Source organism: Podarcis cretensis (assembly GCF_951804945.1).
Source record: "Podarcis cretensis genome assembly, chromosome: 8".
Lineage (NCBI taxonomy): Eukaryota > Metazoa > Chordata > Lepidosauria > Squamata > Lacertidae > Podarcis > Podarcis cretensis.
In genome coordinates this window covers 51959353-51973943 of record NC_137177.1, presented here as the reverse complement: position 1 = coordinate 51973943, position 14591 = coordinate 51959353, and positions in this window count along the sequence as shown.

Genomic DNA, 14591 nt, shown 5'->3' with positions numbered 1-14591 from the left:
TTTAAAAGCCAGGGAAAATGAGGAAATGTGCAAGAAGGAAGGGACACTGATAGGATGGAAGGGAAGGGGCAGCTTCAGGGAGGTGTCAGGTTGCCCACCTGTGCATTACATGATTAATCATGCTTTAGTTCATTGATTAAATTCCATCCATTTGCAAATGAGTAAAACAATACACTATAGTTTTGAAGCAAGCAACAAAAGCAAATTATCCCCCCTTGCATCCAAACTAAATTGTACCCACAGGAGACACGTTGAAATTGATTGATTACAGAAACCAGTCTGTCCCAGTCTGGGAATGGCCTTAGCTGGTGAGCCAAGTATAGCTGGGCAAACACTCTTTGCCATTGAAGTTCTGGAGCTCCAGCAACTGTTTTCAGGTGAGGAATACCCACAAGGCAGCCTTGCACCTGTTAATCCCAATGTAGACTCCACAGAGCCAAATTTGTTTCAGAAGATTAATATACCCCTTGATTGTAATAAAACCTCAAAATGGTTTACCGAAAAACCCCAATAAAATTATCAGTAAAAATGTCCTCTCTAAAACAGTTGTGGGAAACCTCTGGTCCTCCAGATGTTACTGAACTACAACTCCCTTCAGCCCCAGCAAGCATGGTCAATAAACTAGGGATGACTGGAATTATAATTCAGCAACATCTGGAGGGCCAAAAGTTCCCCACATCTGCCCTAAAATTCTTAGAGAATGGTAGTTTTAATTCACAGTGTGATCATTTTTTGTTTGTGATGTTTAATAGACTATTTTTCCTCCTTCCTTTTCTCTACATATTCCTTTGTTTTCTGTATTTCCCACCCCCATTCTCTGCCAGAGTGCTTTTATTGCTTTTATTTTGTTTTTTGTAGGATTTAACCTGGAATAAATGTTTTTTAAAAATCATTTAAAGAATAAAAAAAGTGGAATCAAGAGCCTTGCTCTTGAAAACAAGTTTATGGGGCAGACAAATTGTGGAAGTGCATCTTTTAGCAACACATTCCTCCGTTCTGTTCTCCCTAAAAGAAATGGAACAAGGCATAATTTTGTGACACCCTTTTTCAAGGAAGAACAGGACAAAAGGAGGCCTCTATTCCTACCCCTTCCCAGTTCATACACCCCACTGGTCACCACCTGTAGTGTGGCATTACTTATTTTAAACACTTTACCCTCCTGATTCAAGCCACAGGTTCTGAACCTCTTGATGAACTGTTAATTCAGTTGACAGCCCCACCCATACCCTTAATCCTAGGAAAGAAGATGGGAACCTGCTGTGCAAGGTCAGGAGCATCTCAGACTCTGATATTCCAGGGCCCAAACTCAGATCCCTGGCGATGTCATGGGGGAAGTTCCTGGAGATGGAGGTTAATTGGGAGAGGGGAGGGAGGGAGTGGAGGGAGAGGACAACCCTCTGCCTGAGTGTTTATGCTATAATTTTCAGCCAGACTGAAGCTTGCAAGCTGCATGCACAGTCTGGGAACTTTGGGTCAGACCTGGAGGTCTGGCAACCCAGCTATGGGTTTGAATATATATTAACATTACTTAGATAGGTGTTGCCTGATCCCCAATTAAAGTGATGAATTAAAGGTTGCAGCTCTAAATAGGAGACGGGAACAAGTGTTAGGTAAGAAATAGATTTGAATTAATACAACATTGCCCAATCTCCAATGGTGTCTTTTGTTAAAAAAAATTGAGCTGTATGTTGAAGAAACTGGTGCTCTGGATATAAACATAGGAAGCTGTATTATGCTGTCCATTGATCCATCTAGCTCAGCATTGCCTACACTGACTGGCAGGGGCTCCATAGGGCCTCAGGATCTTTCCCCAGCCCTACCTAGAGACACTGGGGATCATGTTCCCTGTTAAGCTGTTTTCTATCTGGGGACTTCACCTCACCCCTCATTTGCTCCATCTCTGCAAGGAACTTCAAGAAACTCTTAATAAGCAGTTACAAGACCTAAAGATGGCCTGGATGCTGTTATAAATAAACACAGCTGGATGTGACCCAGTTGCCTTGTGCAGGCAAATTCAAAGAGCACAAAATGTGATTTCAAAAGCTACAACAGCAGCAAACAAAAACTGCAAGCAAAAAATGGCGCCCCCTGAGAGCCAAGCAGGGACAGATAGAGCAATGCCTCCTGGCAAATGTTCCCATGGCCCTGATGAACTGCCCAGGAGATTTCAGGAAGGAAGTCACCTGCTTCCAAAATAAAATCTGTCATTCCACCCCACCCAAGGACATCATAAAATTGCCAGAAATTCCGGAATCATCATAATGAGTCATATTCTGTGAAGCTCAAAAGCAGTTAGAACTCCACAGAACTCCTGGTTGCCCTTTCACATGCTAAAATCTAGCCTGTTGATACAAAACCCACAGAAGTTTAAATAGCAGCTTTCTAGTCCTCATTGACTTAAGAAAACAAAAGTGTGCAGATAGCTTCTGCAAAATATCAATATTAATAATACATCTCAAAGCAGGTGTCTGGCAGGATGAGGACAGATGAAGAAATCCAAGCCTGCCAACCTGTGTTACTCTGAGTTAACCCAAGGGAAGAAGAATGGGGGTGTTAGAGATGGGACCATAGAAGGGGGAGGAGGAACAACCTGAATCAAAATGGAAATGCACCAAAGCAAACCGCCCTAGCTCTTCTCTAACTTACTTCTCCGTCTTCCTCATCAGAGTTCCCTCACTGCCCATTTAGAATGAACATTTCTCTTTCTTATAGAGCAGTTTGGGAAAACATATTCAGCACATACATAAAACCAGAAGATTTTCTTATGGAATTATTATTATTGTTGTTGTTGTTGTTGTTATTTGTACAGTGCCCTGTGATCTTCAGAGGAAGGGCGGTATAGAGATTTAATAAATTATTACTATTTACTGCCTAACGCCAAAATAGGCTTCTAAGTGGTTTACAAGTATCAACTACAATTGCACAAGCATTAAAATATAAACATTCGTAAGTCAGACCATTAGCACTGTCCAAATACCAGAGAGAATTCAAAACAACTTTGCCTGGTGCAGGAAGGATGATGAGGTTTTTGCCAGACGGGAAGGCATGGCACAATCAGGAAGGCCACCAGAGAGGAAGCCAGTTCTCTCATTTCCACCCTCCAAACAGAAAACTGGTAAGTGTGTGGCAAAACAATGGGGTGGCTGGGTGGGCGTAATTGGCATGGGCCTACAATGGGGTCTCCATCTCCCATCTGGTCTGGGCCTATTATCAGCTTTGCATGGTCTGGGTGTGTGGAATGGAGATTCCTGCTGAAGACCTCCCTCTTCCCTCAATACTCTCAATGACATATCTTTCCCAGTCTGCATTTATACTAGGATGGCTTAGGAGAAGGGCCAAAGCTCAGTGGTAGAGTATCTGCTTGGGATGCAGAAGGTCCAAGGTTCAATCCCTAGCATCCCTACCTATCTCTCTGGAGTTTTAGAGAGGACCCCTGCCTGGAGATGTTGGGGATTGAACCTGTGACCTTCTGCATGCAAAGTAGAAGCCCCAGTACTCAGCTATGGCTCCTCCCATCACAATATACTCATGAAGCATAAACAGAGCACCACTTATATGGATCCCTTTGGAGTAACAGGGCTTCCCTTTCTGCTTCCACCCATGTAATGGGTAAATGCTGCTAGGAAGGATCATTTCAGTAGACAGACAGGCTTGCTCCCAAACCCACAGACTTTGCATACTATGAGTTACCACGGGGTGCTGTGCACCACCCACCACCTTAATCTGTTGGGAAAGCCTTTGCCTAGCAACCAAAGTGCAATTGGGCATCACAAGAGCCTAGGTGGAATCAGTTCAATGTAAATAATTTGAGCTTCATTTAACATGCTTTCCAAGCCACCTGGCATGTGTAGCATACAATGAAAACAGCGCTTAAAGAAAGAAAGAAGAGCGTGTTGATTTAAAATGACAGGTGCTTTCAAACCTTTGGGGTGAATCTCAAATTCAGTAAATTATACTTGTTTCTGTTACATATGAGATTTTAAAGTTAACCCTAAACCTGCTCAACTCCTGCCAATCAGATCGACACACTGAACAATCACGTTCTTCCTTATGGTGGGGTGTGACATTTTATTTCCCCGCAGCCTTCTGTTGACACCCAATGCACGCAGAAGGGCAATAATGCAACAGAAGGATAACTCCAGGCAATGCCAAGAAAACAACCTGCTTCCAGAGCTGGGAAGCCAAACTGCTCTGAAATCGTAGCTGTGGATTGGACTGGAGATGGTTCTGGGTAGCTGGCGTGCAAATTAAACCAGCCAGCACTCCACTCTCCTTCTCTGAGAGCTGGAAGAAGCAGGCAACAATGGGTGCGTTGGGGTTAAGCTCAGCAACAACTTAAGAGGGCCCTTCCAGGTTGGTGCTTCTTAATGGATGTATTCTGCAACTTCATTGACACCATAACAGTCCATTAGCAGGGGATTTATACAGGACCATCCACACATCATTCTGCTTTATGAGTCATTCTGCAATGCTTCCCCAATGCTACCACATTTTTGCTATTTGGAGGGGCACTCTTGTGTTATATAGTGCAATGAAAGAGGGACAACCCCCTCCCCAAACAAGAAAAAAACCACCTCCTGGGACATTTGTAGTAAGAAAAGTTACAGGATTTCAGCATCAAGTTCTGGGACATGCATAAAAATGATGCAGTATGTCCACCCTGAAACATCTGCAGGTGCAAACGGTATGGAAAGGGGGCTCACACGCAACACAGGGATAGCCAACGTGGTGCCCCCCGGGACCTTGCTGGGCTACAACAGCTCTCATTCCAGACCATTGTATCTGTTGGCTGGGGCTGATGGGTACTGCAATCCAACCACAACAAACCTATTTGGCTACCCTGCCTGATGTGAGATTTTTGGTTTGTTTTTCTGGCTTTCCAAAACCCTAAAAGATGCAGAAATAAAAACTTTGCACTCTGGGAAGTTTGCACCTCAGAAGAAAGGGAGAGCAGAGCTCTTCACCCAACGGCAAGAAGCTGAGAGATCTGCATTGCTGGAGATGGGCCCATGGAGCTGATGGCAGCTGCAAAAATGGCTTTGCATGCTGCGCCCTCAGCACTCCTCTTGCAAAGCAACGGGAAATGCAGGCATCTCCTGATCGCCTGCTAAACTTTTGCATGTTGTGCTATCTCTAGTCCAGCAAGGCAAGACTGCTGACAACTCATCAAAACTTTATATGCTTAAAAAAAAAGGGTTTTTAATTAACTTCTTGTTTCAATGGAGGAATAATGAGTTTTAAGCACCACATGACTCCAGGAAAGAGGTCAAGCTATGCAGGGAGGATTTTGACATAAATTAAGTTAGGAACCAGGGGGAAAGTTTCCAGCAGAGAAGTGCAGCAACGCAAGAGAGGGGTCTCATGGTGGAAAGCAGAGCCCCTTTCCACATTTGGTGGCAATGGCTTCCAGGCCCCAAAGACCAGACCATCCTTTCATTTTCAAACTGGTAACACCCTTATTATTGTTGTTGCTGTTGCTGCCACCGCCACCACCACCACTCAAAAGCCTAAGGAACATCCCAGACCTTTACTGGATCAAGCTATTATTCCACCTAGCCCAGTAGTGTCCATTCCAACAATCTGTCTCTCTCCAGGGAGAGGAGCATCTTCTTTCCATGCAGAAGGTCTACTTCCCAGCAGCTACAGGTAAGGCTGGGAATGTCCCGTGCCTGAAAACCTGGAGAGCTGCTGCTAATCCATACAGCCAATACTGGTCTCAAGGACCTAGTATAAGGCAGCTTCCTAGATTCATATGCCTTCCCCATCACCTGATCTTTTATGGTTGGAGATGCCAGGGATTGAATTTGGGACCTTCTGGATTCAAAGGGCTGAAAACAGGTGCTCTCCTAGGGAGCTATAGCCCTGCCTTGACTAGGACCTCATGTTATAGGGACCAGTGGTAGTTTTTGAGGGGTAAATGAAATGCAGATATTCTTTCTTTCTCTCTGTGTGTGTTTTCGTCTCTCTTGGATGAGGCTGGAATCTTGCTAATGCAGCAAAGGTTTAAAAAATCCTAGAATGACAGGTGGTGGGAGAGAGGCAGGCTGCCTTGGCGTTGTGCCAGAACCCCAGGGGCTACGGCCTATTTGCATATAAATTTCCCATCATTTTATCATAATAAATAAATAAATGCAGATGAGTGGAGCATTATTTACTTGAACACCTTGCACATTTGCGGAGGCGAGCGTCTTCCTTGAGAAAAGGAACAGAGCAGCAGCTAGGAGGCCGCAAAATGGAGCCAGCTCTCAGGCTGCTGGGGAGTCTCACCCCCCCCCCTCTGCACCAAGAAGAGGGAGAAGGGGGGATGGTCCATACAGTTTCCTTTGAGGAGCATTGAGGCCAGAGGTGGCACAAGACATTTTGCAGTCTGAGGCAAAGGACAGGGTGTTGCCCGCTCCCCCTCTGCAAACAGACAGGCAGCTGGACCTCAAACCTAGAACATAGATAGCAGCTGCCTTACACTAAGTCAGGCCATTAACTAGCTCAGTGTTGCCTCCACCGACTGGCAGCAATGGCTCTTGAGCATTTCAGGCAGGGGTCTTTCCCAGTCATACCTGGTGATGCCATTGCAGATTGAACCCGTGACCTTACTGCATGCAAAGATGCTCTGACATTGAGCTACCCACAGAATAGTAAATATTATTATTATTATTATTATTATTATTATTATTATGGAATAGGGTGTCCCTATTTTCATCAGAGAAATGTTGCAGGGTATGCTTTCAACAGGTGGGAAGTCAGCCTTGCTGTGTCCAGGAGTTTTTCTGCTACATGGAGCACTGGGCTTCTGCCCCAAAGTCCTGCCCTGAGAACCTAACTAAGCACAGTGGAGAACTTTTGATTTCTTTGAGGTCCAAAGTCTCTTAGGGCCCTTCCAGATGACCTGTTCATTACACACTCATCCTGATTTGATTGCACAAAGCTTATGCACAGGTTAGATCAGGCATAGGCAAACTCTGGCCCTCCAGATGTTTGGGACTACAATTCCCATCATCCCTAGCTAACAGGACCAGTGGTCAGGGACAAAGGGAATTGTAGTCCCAAACATCTGGAGGGCCAGAGTTTGCCTATGCCTGGGTTAGACAATGCCCAGCCTTTACTGAGCACTCACTCTGATTTGTTTGTGGGGACATTGTGGGGCAATGAGTACTCATCCTGATTAGTTTCTGCAATGTTTGTGTGCCTTCTCAAGAATCGTATATTCATCTCACACTTCTCAGTGCATTTCCCTGCCAGTTTCCTAACCAAATGTTTTTTTCCCTTTTTAATATATAAAGTACTGTATATTTGTTGCATTGGCTAGGGTGGCAGAGCCCTTGAAGCAAGTTTAATTGCACAAATCTAAATCTCTGGTATGCACTTGAATCCCTCCTGGAAAGAAATGACAGTCTGTAGGCCTCCTTAGCAGCTGCTATCTCAAAAGAAGCTCCTTGTGCTGTGAAAAAAATCAGGCAAACCAATGGCCACCATTTTGGAAGAGACAGAAAAGCACAAACTGGCATAAAACTTTGGACCAGATTTTAGTGCTTCAGGTCTGTATCCTCTTTGGGGAGTTGCACAGCAGGGAAAGGAGGTCATTATTTGCGTTGCATACCCTCCAACATTTCTCTGATGAAAATAAGGACGTCCCATTTCATAACGATCATTTTACTGTTTATACCCCGCCCATCTGACTGGGTTGCCCCAGCCACTCTGGGCAGCTTCCAAAATATATAAAACCATAATAAAACATTAAACATTTAAAAAAACCCTTCCCTATACAGGATTGTCTTCAGGCAGCTTGGGGGTCGGATAACTCCATATACCCTTTCAACATTTCTCCAGTGATAATAGGGACATCCTAAGGAAAAGTGGGACATTCCAAGATCAAATCAGAAACCGGGATGACTTCTCTAAATCAGGGACACCCCTAGAAAACAAACACTTGGAGGGTCTGGAGTTGATGTACCACTATGCTTCAAGAATGTGTGCTATGAGGTAGAAAATCCTCCACGTCAGACCATAGGTTAGCTCAAGGCACTGTGCTCTCTATGGAATCCCACAGTAATGCAGTCATGGCCAACAATTTGGATGGCTTTAAAAGAGGATTAAATAAATTCATGGAGGAGGGGGGACCAATCAAAGCATTTGCCCAGGTGCCTGCACAGACCCTTTCATGGATCACTGCCTTGACGTGGCGAAGGGGCTTGAATAACTCAGAGAAGCTATGAGCTATGCCGCCCAGGGCCACCCAAGATGGACAGGTCATAGCCGAGAGTTTAGAGTAAATGTGATCCACCTGGAGAAGGAACAGTCAAACCACTCCAGTATTTTGCCAAGAAAACTCCATGGACATAAAAAAGGAGAAGCTTTGGGAAGAAAGTGAAGGTTTCCAAGGCATGCTCTGGTTCATGGGGTCACGGAGACTCGAACACGACTAAGACGACTAAACAACAACAACATGCACAGAAAATAGTAGATCTAGCTGAAAGGTAACACGTGAAGATCTGCATCGATCGTCTCAACACATCCCTAATAATTATTATTGTATCATTTTGAGTGTATTGTATAATCTTAGAAGAGGGTGTGGTGGTGGGGCGTGGCTTGCCTGAATTTGCCACTACACTGTTGGAGAGGACTCTACTGTTCTGATGCAAGGAGAACCCTTACCCTTCCATCATGAGACCCACACACGCACCTCCTTTTAAACAACTGCTGTGCAGAGCTTCTAGCAGCAAAAGCCCACCATCACCACAGGGCTGTTTGCTCCATTTGGTTTCTCTTTTAATCCCTAGGATGTGGTGCACTTCTGATCTCTGGTGGGGCTGAATGTTCTTCCTCCCGCTACTAATGGCACTTTTTAAGTGACTTAGTGTAGCTCTGTCGTGTGTGTGTGTGTGTGTGTGTGTGTGTGTGTGTGTGCAGGCATGTGAAAGAGTGTGTGTGTGTGTCCCTGCTTGAGTTGTGTTTGCAGAGAGATTGTCATAACGCCCCAGAATAAATAGAATGTTTTCCCGCGGACTGAATTACATGCCTGCAGTGGAGAGATAATGTGCGACTCCCATTGTGTGCAAAGTGACATCTTTTTATGGAGCTGTGTACATTTGTATTAGTGCCAATTAATCAGGGGCGATATTAGAAGCAACGCAGAGAGAAGGTGCCTTGGGGGTGGGGGAAGCTGGGGGTGGCAAGGAGCAGCTGAGCAGAGGAATGCAAGGCTCCAAAGGCTAAGGGGAAAGGGAAGGGGGGGGGGAGATAGAGGAAGGGGCAGCTGGAAGCCAGAGATGCTCTGATGGAATGCCCTGCTACAACACACACACACACACACACACACACACACACACACACCCCATTTGGCCAGACATCTTAGGACATAACAGGGCTGACTTCAGCCACTCAGGCACTTGCCATGTGATCAGGGCTATATGCTTAGAGAAGCTATGTAGTATGTGTCTAAACCCTTGCTTCGTGTCTACAGCACAGGTCTTCCACCTTGGATCCTCAGATCCTGTTGGACTACAACTCCCATCATCCCTGACTATTGGCTGAGGAAAGGGACCAAGCTGGCTGGAGATGATGGTAACTGTAGCCCAACAACATCTGGAGACCCACTGGTCTAGAACAGTGTTATTCAACCTTGGTCTCCAGTTGTTGTTGGACTACCAACTCTCATCTTCCCTAACTAACTTAGCCAGTGATCAGGGATGATGGGAGTTATAGTCCAACAACATCTGGGACCCAGCCTTGAATAACACTGGACTAGATGAGGTTTCATTAGATTTTTTTTTTTTTAAATGACATAGGGAGTCTGGCCAGAAAATCACTTAAGGATGCAAAAGGTTCACTAAGTAATAATGAATACATGATAATGATGATGATGATGATGAAGAATAAAGCCTACCCGACAAGGCAGTTCTAATAACTATGGAATAATATAGCCACCCCTCCGTTAAGTGGGGTAGGTAGGACTTGTTCCTTTCAAATGTATTGTCAGATGAGTGTTTTAGTTGTAGTTTTTTTGCTGGCTTTATCCAATTATAATGTCTTTGGCTATTTTATTTTTACTGTGTACATCACTTTGAGGCACTGGAGTGCAGAAATCAGACTCATAAAATATATAATTAATTAATTAACACATTACAAGGCTGCTGTAAGGCCTGCTGAAATAATATATGTGGAAATAGTGAATTTATTCCTTCATTAATTATTGCCATAAAATTGGGGGGGGGGGCGGCTTTACCTGCACACTGGTCAGTGGAGGAAATCCAGAGAGCCCACACATCTGCCCCCTAGAGCGGGGTCAAATCTTCTAAGTAAATATACAAAATAAGCAGAATAGCACAAGGTGCCCAAATTCAGTTCTCAATTTACAAAGAGGGGTTCTCAAGTTAATCTCTTTACTCTGGAAGTCACAGACTCTGAAACCCAGAGGTGTGTGGCTGCAGTTTAGGATCCTTGAAACACCTCCAAGAAATTTTTATTAAGGTTTTGTGAGTTTGCTTGTTTTTAAAAGGAAGGATGGGATGGGGAATGGTTAGGAGTTAAGGAGTTTAGTCTGCCACCTACTGGTTAGGTCTCAATGTGTGATTTCTCAGGAACCTGCCTTTGAGGCTGGCTATTTGTTTATTATTTCATCTGAACACTTGAAAGTTCCGGATTCCTCCTAGGTTACCCTCATTGCCCCCTTCTGCCCATTTCTATCATTATTCCCCTATATGGAGGAAAATCAGATTGTAAGCTCTTGGGGCAGAGACTCTTACACTGTTTGAAGACAATGATGTGCAGAGTTCTGGGGAAATCCAATGATCACAGGGCGGTTCTGGGCCTCTTCCCACATGACTTTTCTTTTTAATATATGGCACATGTAAAGGTAAAGGAACCCCTGACCATTAGGTCCAGTCATGGCCGACTCTGGGGTTGCGGCGCTCATCTCGCTTTATTGGCTGAGGGAGCCGGCGTACAGCTTCCAGGTCATGTGGCCAGCATGACTAAGCCGCTTCTGGTGAACCAGAGCAGTGCACGGAAACGCCGTTTACCTTCCCGCTGGAGTGGTACCTATTTATCTACTTGCACTTCGTGCTTTCAAACTGCTAGGTTGGCAGGAGCAGGGACTGAGCAACAGGATCTCACCCCGTCGCGGGGATTCGAACCGCTGACCTTCTGATCGGCAAGTCCTAGGCTCTGTGGTTTAACCCACAGCGCCATCCGCATCCCATGGTACATGTACCATACATTTAAAAATGCAACATAAGACCACGGCAAGCCCATTTTTGGGAATGTGTGGATCCTGCACCATTGAACATAGGAAACATGCATTAACATTGATCCATCTAACTCAACACTAGCTGGCTGGCAGCAGTTTTCCAGGGTTTCAGAAAGGGAGTCTCTCTCAGCCCTACCTGGAGATGCTGGGGATTGAACATAGGACCTTCTGCATGCAAAGCAGATTCTCTACCTCTGAGCTACTGGGAAGGTGCCAGCCTAGAAAAGGCCCTTTTCTAGCTAAGACCATGGAGACACACTGCTCATTCAAGTAGGCAATTGCATGACTTGGTATAAGGTGCCTCTTTATAGCACAGCATTTATTTAAATTAATATTTCAATCAAAGCATATTTCTTTTACCTGCTCTTCATTCCAAATGCAATTCCAAAGAGGGTTGCAATTAAAACAAATCTAACATGCATAATAACAGTTGTTTAAAAAGTGGAGCAGATAATTTTAGCTAACCTGACATCAGAATCCACTAAAAGTCTGGGCAAATTACATCCCTGAAACACCAGGAGGGACACAGGACCCCCATTATTGGTACAGTAGCTAAGCGAATGATCTGGAAACCAGGAAGTTCTAGCTTTGGGTCAAATTACCAGGTCTTCAGCTGATGTAAAAAATGAAAAAAGGAGGTGCTATCTCAGAGCGGTGGAGGAGGGAGAGTCTCAAATGATGGGGCCCCACCACCAAGAAGGTATTGTAGTACAACTGATTTCAGCTGAAGATGGCACAGCTACAGGAGCCTAGAGGATTGAGCTATAATTAATGCAGCCTTCCAGCACTATTTATTCTAGAAAAAGAGGTGCTGGAAATCTTCATGAATGCCTCCTTTGTTCTCTTATGGCGCCCACCTGGCAATGGCACCCACCGGAGAGGTGCCAGAACTGAGTTCTCGCTGGAAAAAAGCCCACAGCCTTCCCCCAACTGGTGGCTTTGGAATACAACTCCCATCATCCCCAGCAAGCAGCACTTCTGGGAAGTGTAGTATCAAACCTCTGGAGGACACCAGTGTGAAAAAGGCTGGTGTAATGGCATCATTCTCTCTCCATGCTAGAGGTTTTTGGGGTGAAAATCCATGCATTACACTGCTAGTGTGCTGGGAAATTGCAGTGCAGAGAAAGAGAGCCCAGAACTCTCCTTTGCTGGGTTACAACTCCTGCCACCCCTGGCCACTGGCCATGCTACCTGGAGCTGATGGAGGACCACAGGTTCCTCATTGTTGGTGCAGTGGCTAAAAGATAGGAATGCAGGAAGTCTTTGCTTCAAAAATCCAGCCTGCTCACTAGTTGGCTTTAGGCATGCAAGTCCCACTCAGCTTCAGTTCCCCCATCTGCAATACAGGAGGATAATGAACTTGGCCTACTTTACAGGCTTGTTGTTTGAATTGCAACTACTGTATATGATGCATGTGGCGAATGTTACAAATATACTACCACTGGCAGTAATAGTAATAATAATGATGGATTGTATCAAGCGAAGTTTCACTCAGAGCAGACTCAGTTTAATCAATGCACCCAAGTTAGTTACAATCATCCATTTCAGTGGGTCTACTCTAAGTATGACAAGCATTAGATATTGCCCAGTATTATTAGATAGTGTAATGCTTTAACGGGGGCAGGAAGTGGTACTTATGCAATAATTTGAAATCACTAAAGGTGGCCTGAACAATTTGTAAACCAAACAATCTGATCAACCCAGGGTGCAGTTGTGAGGCTCTGTATTTTGGGCATGCAATTAGATCCTGCAGCCCAGGGGCCAGATCTAGACCACTGAGGTCTCAGCTTGGGCTCTGGCCTCCTGTATCATCTGGATAGGGTATCTTTAGTCAGGCTCCCTTTTTATTGCATGCAGAGCACTGGTTGCTATACAAGTTGCATTGTGGCTCCCCAAATAATCACCCCAAATAATCCCCATCCATTTCTCCTTTCCTGGCCCTATTCCCCGCTTTCTCTCTCTCCTCCTCTCTCCTTGGCCATTGCACACCCACAGCGCAACTCATGTTAATCTGCAGCTGCTCAAAGCCATCCTGCTTTCCCTTCCTCGTTGGAATTACGGCGGCATCCTGCAATCTTCCAAGTGTCAAAAGCGCCCGAAATGCTCAGTGATAAAGCAAGGCTCAGCAAACTTGAGGGCTTTGTGGAGCTGAGTCTGACTGATGGACAGGGGTTTTTCTTTCTTTCTCTCTTTCTTTTCCTTTCCTCTTTTCCCAGGCAAGAGCTCAATCTGGGCAGATCACCTGCTCTGGCAGGGTCCTGCAAATCTCCTTATTATGCGCCAACAGATTTCTGCCAAGCTGCAAAAGACGTGGATCATCAATATCTTCCAGGGGGAGAAAAATGACACAGAGAGAAAATAGGGAGGCTAAGTAGCTCCCAGTCTGGAAATATCATCTTGTCTGCCATACCAAAGCAATGTCAAAGGAGCCAAAAACTATATTAGCAGTAGCATGGGTAAGGGACGGAAGCCTCCATGCAAACCTGTGTGCTGCTTCCGTGGAAGTGGCTAGCAATGCCCAGCCTTCCCAAATCAGTGTGATAGATAGTCCAAGAGAGACTATTTAAGCTTTTATTCAGGAACTCCTTGCTCTACTGCCTGCAATGGGGACCTTGCATGACTGGACATGTTCTAAGGCACATGGGGGCACAGTTCAGACTTAACATTAAATGGTGGTTTATTAAACTATGGCTTACTAAATTATGACTTAGCATTATGTGTGAACACAACCCAGCAGTTTAACTATGGCTTCTTCACTATGGTTAAAGGTCGCTCATTAACCAAGGTTTGTAGCTGGTTTTTAAACCTTAGCTAATGTTAACCACAGATTACAGTGAATGCAAACTGAGACTAAGGGCAAAGGGCGATATATAGGTTTTAAACCAGTGGGTGGTTGCTGGACTGCAGTAGCCATCATCCCCAATAGCTGGCCATGCTGGCTGGGGGAGAGGGAAGTTGGGGCTGCGTCCAGCAACACAGGCTCCCCACAGCTGTTTAAAGTAATAAGTAAGTTCCAAAAGCACTTACCTCCTATGGTGGCTGGGTGCCACCCTCAAGCACCAGGACAGAGTGGCCCATTGGTGTTCAGATCCAAGACTACAGGGAAGAGACTGCTGGAACCATCAAGGGACAAATATTTCCACCTGCCTTGGACCTTATAAGGAGCAGCTGCTGCTTGGCAGCCATTACTAGAGGGGGGGGAGGGAGTGCTGGACCTATCAAGGACAACCTTTTCCACCTGCATTGCTCCACCCAACCCCACTTGGGATCTTTATGAGGTACAGCTGCTGTTTAAATACTGTATTTACTTTTGTCCTCTCTTAACATTTTTATGGGGAGTGCTCTTTGT